Genomic DNA, 8559 nt, shown 5'->3' with positions numbered 1-8559 from the left:
ATGGGGTTTGGTGTGAAATAAAATCTGCATCAGTTTAAGTCTACGACGTCTTAAGAACACGTTTCACGTCTTTATTTCACTGTTAGACAGACTTTTGTAAAACCACTCACTCTCCCACACCAAAGCCCATAGAGTAAACCAGTGATTTTAACATCACAGAGACACAGGAGTTCACAGGAGTCGTCGATCCACTGCTGCCTCCATCACTAACTTACAAATGTCTTATTTTAATAATTTGGCTAAAAAAAACATTTGTTCAGATTGACCTCAGTGACACAAATTGACCACACGAGGCAGCAGTAGACCAGCAGCTCCTGTGTCCCTGTGAGCTAAAATCGCTGATTTTCTCTATGGGCTTTGGTGTGAGATAGAATGATGGCTCACCGAATAAAATCTACGTCACTTTAAGTTTACGACGTCTAAAGAACACGTTTCACGTCTTTATTTCACTGTTAGACGGACTTTTGTAAAACCACTCACTCTCCCACACCAAAGCCCATAGAGAAAACCAGTGATTTTTAACATCACATACACACAGGAGTTCACAGGAGTTGTTGATCCACTGCTGCCTCCATCACTAACTTACAAATGTCTTATTTTAATAATTTGGCTAAAAAAAACATTTGTTCAGATTAACCCCAGTGACACAAAGTGACCACACGAGGCAGCAGCAGACCAGCAGCTCCTGTGTCCCTGTGATGCTAAAATCACTGATTTTCTCTATGGGCCTTGGTGTGAAATAAAATCTGCATCAGTTTAAGTCTACGACGTCTTAAGAACACGTTTCACCTCTTTATTTCATTGTTAGACAGACTTTTGTAAAACCACTCACTCTCCCACACCAAAGCCCATAGAGAAAATCGTCGATTTTAACATCACAGAGACACAGGAGTTCACAGGAGTCGTCGATCCACTGCTGCCTCTGTCACTAACTTACAATGTCTTATTTTAATAATTCGGCTTTAAAAAACATTTGTTCAGATTGACCTCAGTGACACAAATTGACCACACGAGGCAGCAGCGGACCAGCAGCTCCCGTGTCCCTGTGATGCTAAAATCACTGATTTTCTCTATGGGCTTTGGTGTGAAATAAAATCTGCATCAGTTTAAGTCTACGACGTCTTAAGAACACGGTTCACGTCTTTATTTCACTGTTAGACGGACTTTTGTAAAACCACTCACTCTCCCACACCAAAGTCCATAGAGAAAACCAGTGATTTTAACATCACAGCACAATATTTAACCAACAAACTTGTTGATCCACTGCTGCCTCCATCACTGACTTCATACGTCTTGTTTTAATAATTCGGCTTTAAAAAACATTTGTTCAGATTAACCTCAGTGACACAAAGTGACCACACGAGGCAGCAGTAGACCAGCAGCTCCTGTGTCCCTGTGAGCTAAAAATCACTCATTTTCTCTATTGGCTTTGGTGCGAGAAAGGCTCACCGAATAAAATCTACGTCACTTTAAGTTTACGACGTCTTAAGAACACGTTTCACGTCTTTATTTCACTGTTAGACGGACTTTTGTAAAACCACTCACTCTCCCACACCAAACCCCATAGAGAAAACCAGTGATTTTAACATCACAGAGACACAGGAGTTCACAGGAGTCGTCGATCCACTGCTGCCTCCATCACTAACTTACAAATGTCTTATTTTAATAATTTGGCTAAAAAAAACATTTGTTCAGATTGACCTCAGTGACACAAAGTGACCACACGAGGCAGCAGTAGACCAGCAGCTCCCATGTCCCTGTGATGCTAAAATCACTGATTTTCTCTATGGACTTTGGTGTGAAATAAAATCTGCATCAGTTTAAGTCTACGACGTCTTAAGAACACGGTTCACGTCTTTATTTCACTGTTAGACAGACTTTTGTAAAACCACTCACTCTCCCACACCAAAGCCCATAGAGAAAACCAGTGATTTTAACATCACAGAGACACAGGAGTTCACAGGAGTTGTTGATCCAAGTTCCAAGTCTTATTTTTGTAAAATTCGGCTTTTGAAAAACTGACCTCAGTGACACAAAGTGACCACACGAGGCAGCAGAGGACCAGCAGCTCCTGTGTCCTCTGTGAGCTAAAATCGCTGATTTTCTCTATGGGATTTTGGTGCAGGGAGAGTGAGTGGGTGCACATATTTGAGTTTCCACATAAAGCAGCAGGTGCGGATTTTATTTCGCCGAGTCATTTTGCTAAATTAACTCAAATCTGTTGTTCGTTGCTAAACGCGACGACGAAACGGGTTTTGCTTAATTCTAGCTACGGGTTGCACTTTTTTTAACGACGAGCATATTTAGTTTTATCCTCATCCCCCGGGCGTTTTTTTTTTTTTTTTTTTAATTCCAGGTTGTGTTTACGGCGAGTAAACGCAGACAAAAAAAAGCTCAACGGTAACGTATCGTTACGAGCGTCTGCGTCAGCACGCGGCAAATCTGTTCCGCACTTGTTGAGTCGTTTCACCGTTTTTTTTTCTTCTTTTTTTTTTTAACGCCAACTGTTCCGGCGCTCGCCGTCTCCCTGACAGATGATTGGCAGGAGCCGCTCAATAATTAACACTTGAAAGCAGAAAAAAAATCCAGCTCTGGCAGCGTCTCCGTCACCTGCTGTGAAAGTCTCTCCCAAACAGAAACATGAAAGCAGCTGCCGGGGTAAAGAGAGGCTGGACGGCGGCCAATCGGCCGTCAGAGTGGGAGGACGGCGGCGGCGGCGGCGTGCGGCGGGCGCCAAGTAAGTCTGCAGCCAGGAAACCTCGTTAGCTCGTCTGTCACGACGGAGACTCGGCTCCGCGGTGACGGCGTGTCAGGAGCAGCGGCGTTTTTTTTCCTTAAAGCTTCGTTTACGAGATCACAATCGAATCAGAGGCGTGTTTTTGATCGGATTAAAGACGCTTTTTCAACACCCACGTCTTTGACGCCGCGGCGGAGAGCGATGATTTGAGGGGTGGGCGTTTGTTAAATTAAACGGCCGAGCGGCTCCAGCGGCGATTAGCGGCTAATACCACGCGCGTGAAACATCTGATTCAGACTCAGACGGATGAAGGGAAACACGTTTTGAAGACGTTAAAGTATCCGAACGGTCATTTTTAAAAAGATCAACGACAAAAGATCGTGGAAACTTTTGACCATGAAAATCAGTGAATTCCTGAAACGTTTGTGAGGTCACGTTTGACCACAACATTCTCTTGAATAAATCCAAGTGAACGTTCTTTGATTATTCTTCGCTAACCTAAGCTAACAGTTAGCATTTCTGTCACTGAGTCCTTACCAAACTAAGCTAACAGTTCTGTCAAAGAGTCTTTGATAACCTAAGCTAACACTTAGCAGTTCTGTCACTGAGCCCTTACTTAACTACGCTAACAGTTCTGTCACTGAGTCTTTGCTAACCTAAGCTAACAGTTAGCAGTTCTGTCACTGAGTCCTTACGTAACTAAGCTAACAGTTCTGTCAAAGAGTCTTTGCTAACCTAAGCTAACACTTAGCACTTCTGTCAGTAAATCCTTACTTAGCTAAGCTAACAGCTAGCAGTTCTGTCACTGAGTCCTTACTTAACTAAGCCAACAGTTCTGTCAAAGAGTCTTTGCTAAACTACTAAAGACCAAGACTATTAAAGACCGTCTCGAGAAAACGCTTCATATTTACGACAGAGAAAAATTATTGTGAGTTCACGTTTGACCACAACATTCTAACGAAAAAATCCCAATTTGATCCATTATAAAACATATTTCGTTCGAAAAACATGTTTGAAACAACAATGTTTGTGCCAAACAAACAAGATAAGAAACATTTTTGGCTTTTAAAAAGTATTAATTCTTCAGGGTCAAGAAAACATCATTAAGATTTCAAACAAACTTTCACAGGAGCCTTTCGACCGTGAACATTTGAATCCATTCATCCGAGAATCCAGGTGAACTTTTTGTTTTTCTCACACATTCACGATTCATCTTCAGCAGATATTTAAACACACTTACTCTGCAGAGAAGTTCCTCGAGGTCGCGTCGCTGCTAACCTTCGACCGCCAAAATCTGAAGCGGCTCGTTCATTCAAATCCAAGCGAACGTTTGAGCCCAAACGTGTGATTTACGAGGCCACGCGGTCACCGTTTACCGCTAAATATTCTCCTTAATTAGTCCGAGAGAACATCTGTGAATCAGATCCTCCTCATCTTTTTAAAAAAACATATTAAAAACAGAGGTTTGTGAGGTCACAGCGACCACAACGTTCTGTCCCTGTGAACGTTTGTGCCGAATTTGAAAAGAGACTTTTCTCGCATAACATCTTCACATTCAAAGTTTAGAAAATAATAAACTGTGTATTTTTACGAGGAAGAAAAGGTCTGAGATGTCACAGCAACCTCCGAGTTAAGGAAAATCAAAAATACAAATTTGCCAAAGCTAAAAACTCGGAATGAATAAATGTTTGTGCCAAATTTGTCTCGAGAAACTGTTTGCGAGGTCACAGCGAACGCTGACGTTTGACCGAGACGTTCTAACGAATAAATCCCAGTGAACGGACGTCTTTTTAATCTCACACTTGAGAAGATATTTATATTTATAAACGTATTTACTCGACAGAAGTCGCACAAAACTTTAAATCTAGCTTTTCGACTTTTTTGACAATCGGTTCGTTCTCGAATCCAAGCGAACGTTTGTGCCAAGTTTGACAGGATACTTTCAAGATCTATTGTACAACAAATAGATTTTGAGAATAGAGTTCATGGAATTACAAGGAAGAAAAAAAAAAACTTTTGAACATCAAAATGAGTTCAGTGAATTCCTGAATTCAAGCGAACGTTTGTGCCAAATGTGAAAGATATTTAACGTATTTACTCGATATAAAAGGTCTGTGAATTCGCACAAAACTTTAAATCTAGTTTTTCGACTTTTTTGACAATCGGTTCGTTCTCGAATCCAAGCGAACGTTTGTGCCGAGTTTGACAGGATACTTTCAAGATCTATTGTACAACGTATAGATTTTGAGAATCGATTTCATGGAGTTACAATGAAGAAAATAACTTTTGACCATCAAAATTAGTTCAGTTGATTCCTGAATTCAAGCGAACGTTTGTGCCAAATGAAAGTGAAAGATATTTAACGTTATATTTACTCGACACAAAAGGTCTGTGAAGTCGCACAAAAACGTTTACCATCGACTTCAAATCTGGTTTTAGACTTTTTTGACAACGAGATTCTAATCAGTTCGTTCTCGAGTCTGAGCGAACGTTGAAGGGACATTTTCAAGCGCTATGATATACAACATATTGACTGATTTTGAGAATCTATTTCATGGATTTGCAAGAAAGAAAAGATCACGGAAACTTTTGACCATGAAAATGAAATCAGTGAATTCCCGAATAATTCAAGCGAACGTTTGTGCCACATTTGAAGGAATACTTATATATATATATATAACATATTCAGAATCTATTTCATGGATTTACAAGAAAGAAAAGATCATGGAAACTTTTGACCATGAAAATGAAATCAGTGAATTCCTGAATCCAAGCGAACGTTTAAGGGTTCTTTAAAGACAATCTCGAGAAAATTCTTCATATTTACGACAGAGAGAAATGTTTGCGAGGTTATGTTTGATCACAACATTCTAAAGAATAAATCCAAGTGAACGTTTGTGCCAAATTTGATCAATTTTTAAAACATATTCACTCATTTTGAGAATCTATTTCATGGATTTACAAGGAAGAAAAGATCATGGACATTTTTGACCAAGAAATTGAAATCAGTGAATTCCTGAATCCAACAAAACGTTGGAGCCAAGTTTGATAAATTTTTACAACATTAACAAATTTTGAGAATCCATTTTATGGATTTACAAGGAAAAAAAGATCATGGGAACTTTTGACATTTGACCATGAAAATGAAATCAGTGAATTCCTGAATCCAAGCGAACGTTAGTGCCACATTTGAGAAGGTTCTTTAAAGACCGTCTCGAGAAAACGCTTCATATTTATAACACAGTAAATGTTTGTGAGGTCACGTTTGACCACAACGTTCTCATGAATGAATCGAAGTGAACGTTTGTGCCAAATTTGATAAATTTTTTATCTCATATTCACTTATTTTGAAAATAGGTTTCAAGGATTTACAAGAAAAAGAAAAGGTCTGTGAGGTCACAGTAACCTTTGACCCTTGACCACAACATTCGAATGAATGAATCCAAGTGAACGTTTGTGTTTTGTTCCTTTTTTTACTGAGACGTCGTTAAAAAGGTCAAAAATCAATGATTCACTCTCATCATCATCATCATCATCATCATCATCGGGGACTTTTATTGACTCATCCTGTGATGACATCATCACCAGCACGGTGGCGGCGGCGTCATCGTCATGGTCGTCCTCCCCCCGCAGCCGCGCTGTCACTTCCTGCTGCAGACGCCGTTTTGACGCGGCTGACGGCAAAATGAACATCGTGTGTGTGTGTGTGTGTGTGTGTGTGTGTGTGTGTGTGTGTGTGTGTGTGTGTGTGTGTGTGTGCGCGCGTGTGTGACGCGACGCCGCTAAAGCCGATGTGACGTTTCTCCGAAAGTTCGTTCAAACTCAAACTCAAACTCGGACGTTTTCCAGGTCAGTGAAGATGATTCCACTTCTAAAGCCAAAGCCCTGGTTCCCTGAAGGTCACGACCTCTCTGACTCCTCCCCCTCCTCCTCAGTCATGAGGATGATTGACAGCCGAGCTGAGCCGGACTGAGTTGACTGACAGGAGAAGGACAAACTGTTTTCAGCGCCTCAGGTCCACTTTTACTTGACTATGAGTCACATGATCCAAGTACGTTAGTCTGACTAAGACTAAAAAACTGAATTATTGTCTTAGTCCGACTAAAGGGTTAATAGGACTTCTGTTAAATCAGTCGTGCGCATAGTAAGTTAATTATTTAACCGTAAACACGTCGCTAAGCTGTTAGCGCAGCACAAAATTAGCAAAATTTAAACGGCTGTGTATGAAATGTGTTATTGGGACTAAAAACTGAATTATTGTCTTAGTCCGACTAAGACTAGCTTAGGCTGACTCCAGTCTGACTAAGTGTTTACATGCAGGAGTAATCGGTCTATGAGTCACATGATCCAGGTATGTTAGTCTGACTAAGACTAAAAAACTGCATTATTGTCTTAGTCCGACTAAGTGTTTTCATTAGTCCGACTAAGACTAGCTTAGTCTGACTTCAGTCACACACACACACATGCAGTACATGGAGTAATCGGACTATGAGTCACATGATCCAGGTAGGTTAGTCTGACTAAGATTAAAAAACTGAATTATTGTCTTAGTCTGACTAAGTGTTTTCATTAGTCCGACTAAGACTAGCTTAGTCTGACTCCAGTCTGACTAATTTTGCATGTTTACATACAGTACATGGAGTTATCGGTATGTTAGTTTGACTAAGACTAAAAAACTGAATTATTGTCTTAGTCCGACTAAAGTCAGACTTTTAATCTGCATCAGTGAGTCCTGACAAATAATCAAAAAACACAAAATACGTAACTCAAAGGCAAAGAAAGGGCGGTTTTCCTGTGTGCGTGTGTGTGTGTAGGTGTGTGTGTGTGTGTGTGTGTGTGTGTGTGTGTGTGTGTGTGTGTGTGTGTGTGTGTGTTGCATACAGGATGCATGGCTTATCTTTATAAGTGGCCATAAATCCACATGGCAGCAGCAGCAGCAGCAGCAGCAGCAGCGCTGCAGCACCGGCCGCTCTGTTTCTGCCGCTGTTGGCGTGGCGACGGTGGGAGGAGGGGGAGGGGGAGGGGTCTCACTGCCCGCTCACATGAGGCCACGCCTTTGCAAACATGAATATTCATGAGGAGGAAACTGCAGCCGAGGCAGTTTCGTCTCGGCTGAGACCTGGACGTCCGCTGGACGACGGCCAAAGACGGACGGACAGACGAAGCCTCGGGTTCCGTGGTTCTCAAACCGCGGCGCTCCCCCGTACGGTACCGACGTGACAAACTGAGGCGTAAACGAAAACAACTAACGTACATTAACGAGACTTATTCAGCAGCCGTCAATCATTCTGTAATTTGGACCAATGAGAGACGGCCGATCACCCTGTCAATCAAATCAAAACATCAATAAAAACCACCTCCAACCAGCTCCATGAAATCAATGCCATTATATACAGTTCTGCTCAGTTTGTGTCACTTCAAAGCTCCTCCTCAAAGTGGGCGGAGTCATCGTAGCAACAGCTGCGTAAAAAATGTACTTAAAGAACTACGAGTAGAATTTGGAATTGTACGTAGAATTTGGAATTATAAGTAGAATTTGGGATTCTACGTAGAATTTGGAATTAAAGGTAGATTTTGGAACTTTAAGTAGATTTTGGAATAACAAGAAAAAATTAGAATTATAAGTAGATATTGGAATGATAGGTATTTTTGGAATTTTAAGTAGAATTTGGAATTATAAGTAGAATTTGGAATTTTTAGTAGATTTTGGAATAAGTAGAATTTGGAATTTTAAGTAGAATTTGGAATTAAAAGTAGATTTTGGAATTTTAAGTAGAATTTGGAATTATAGGTAGATTTTGGAATATTTTGTAGAATTTGAA

Source organism: Microchirus variegatus, assembly GCF_963457635.1.
Source record: "Microchirus variegatus genome assembly, chromosome: 1".
Classification (NCBI taxonomy): domain Eukaryota; kingdom Metazoa; phylum Chordata; class Actinopteri; order Pleuronectiformes; family Soleidae; genus Microchirus; species Microchirus variegatus.
Note: the sequence above shows the minus strand (reverse complement) of the source record.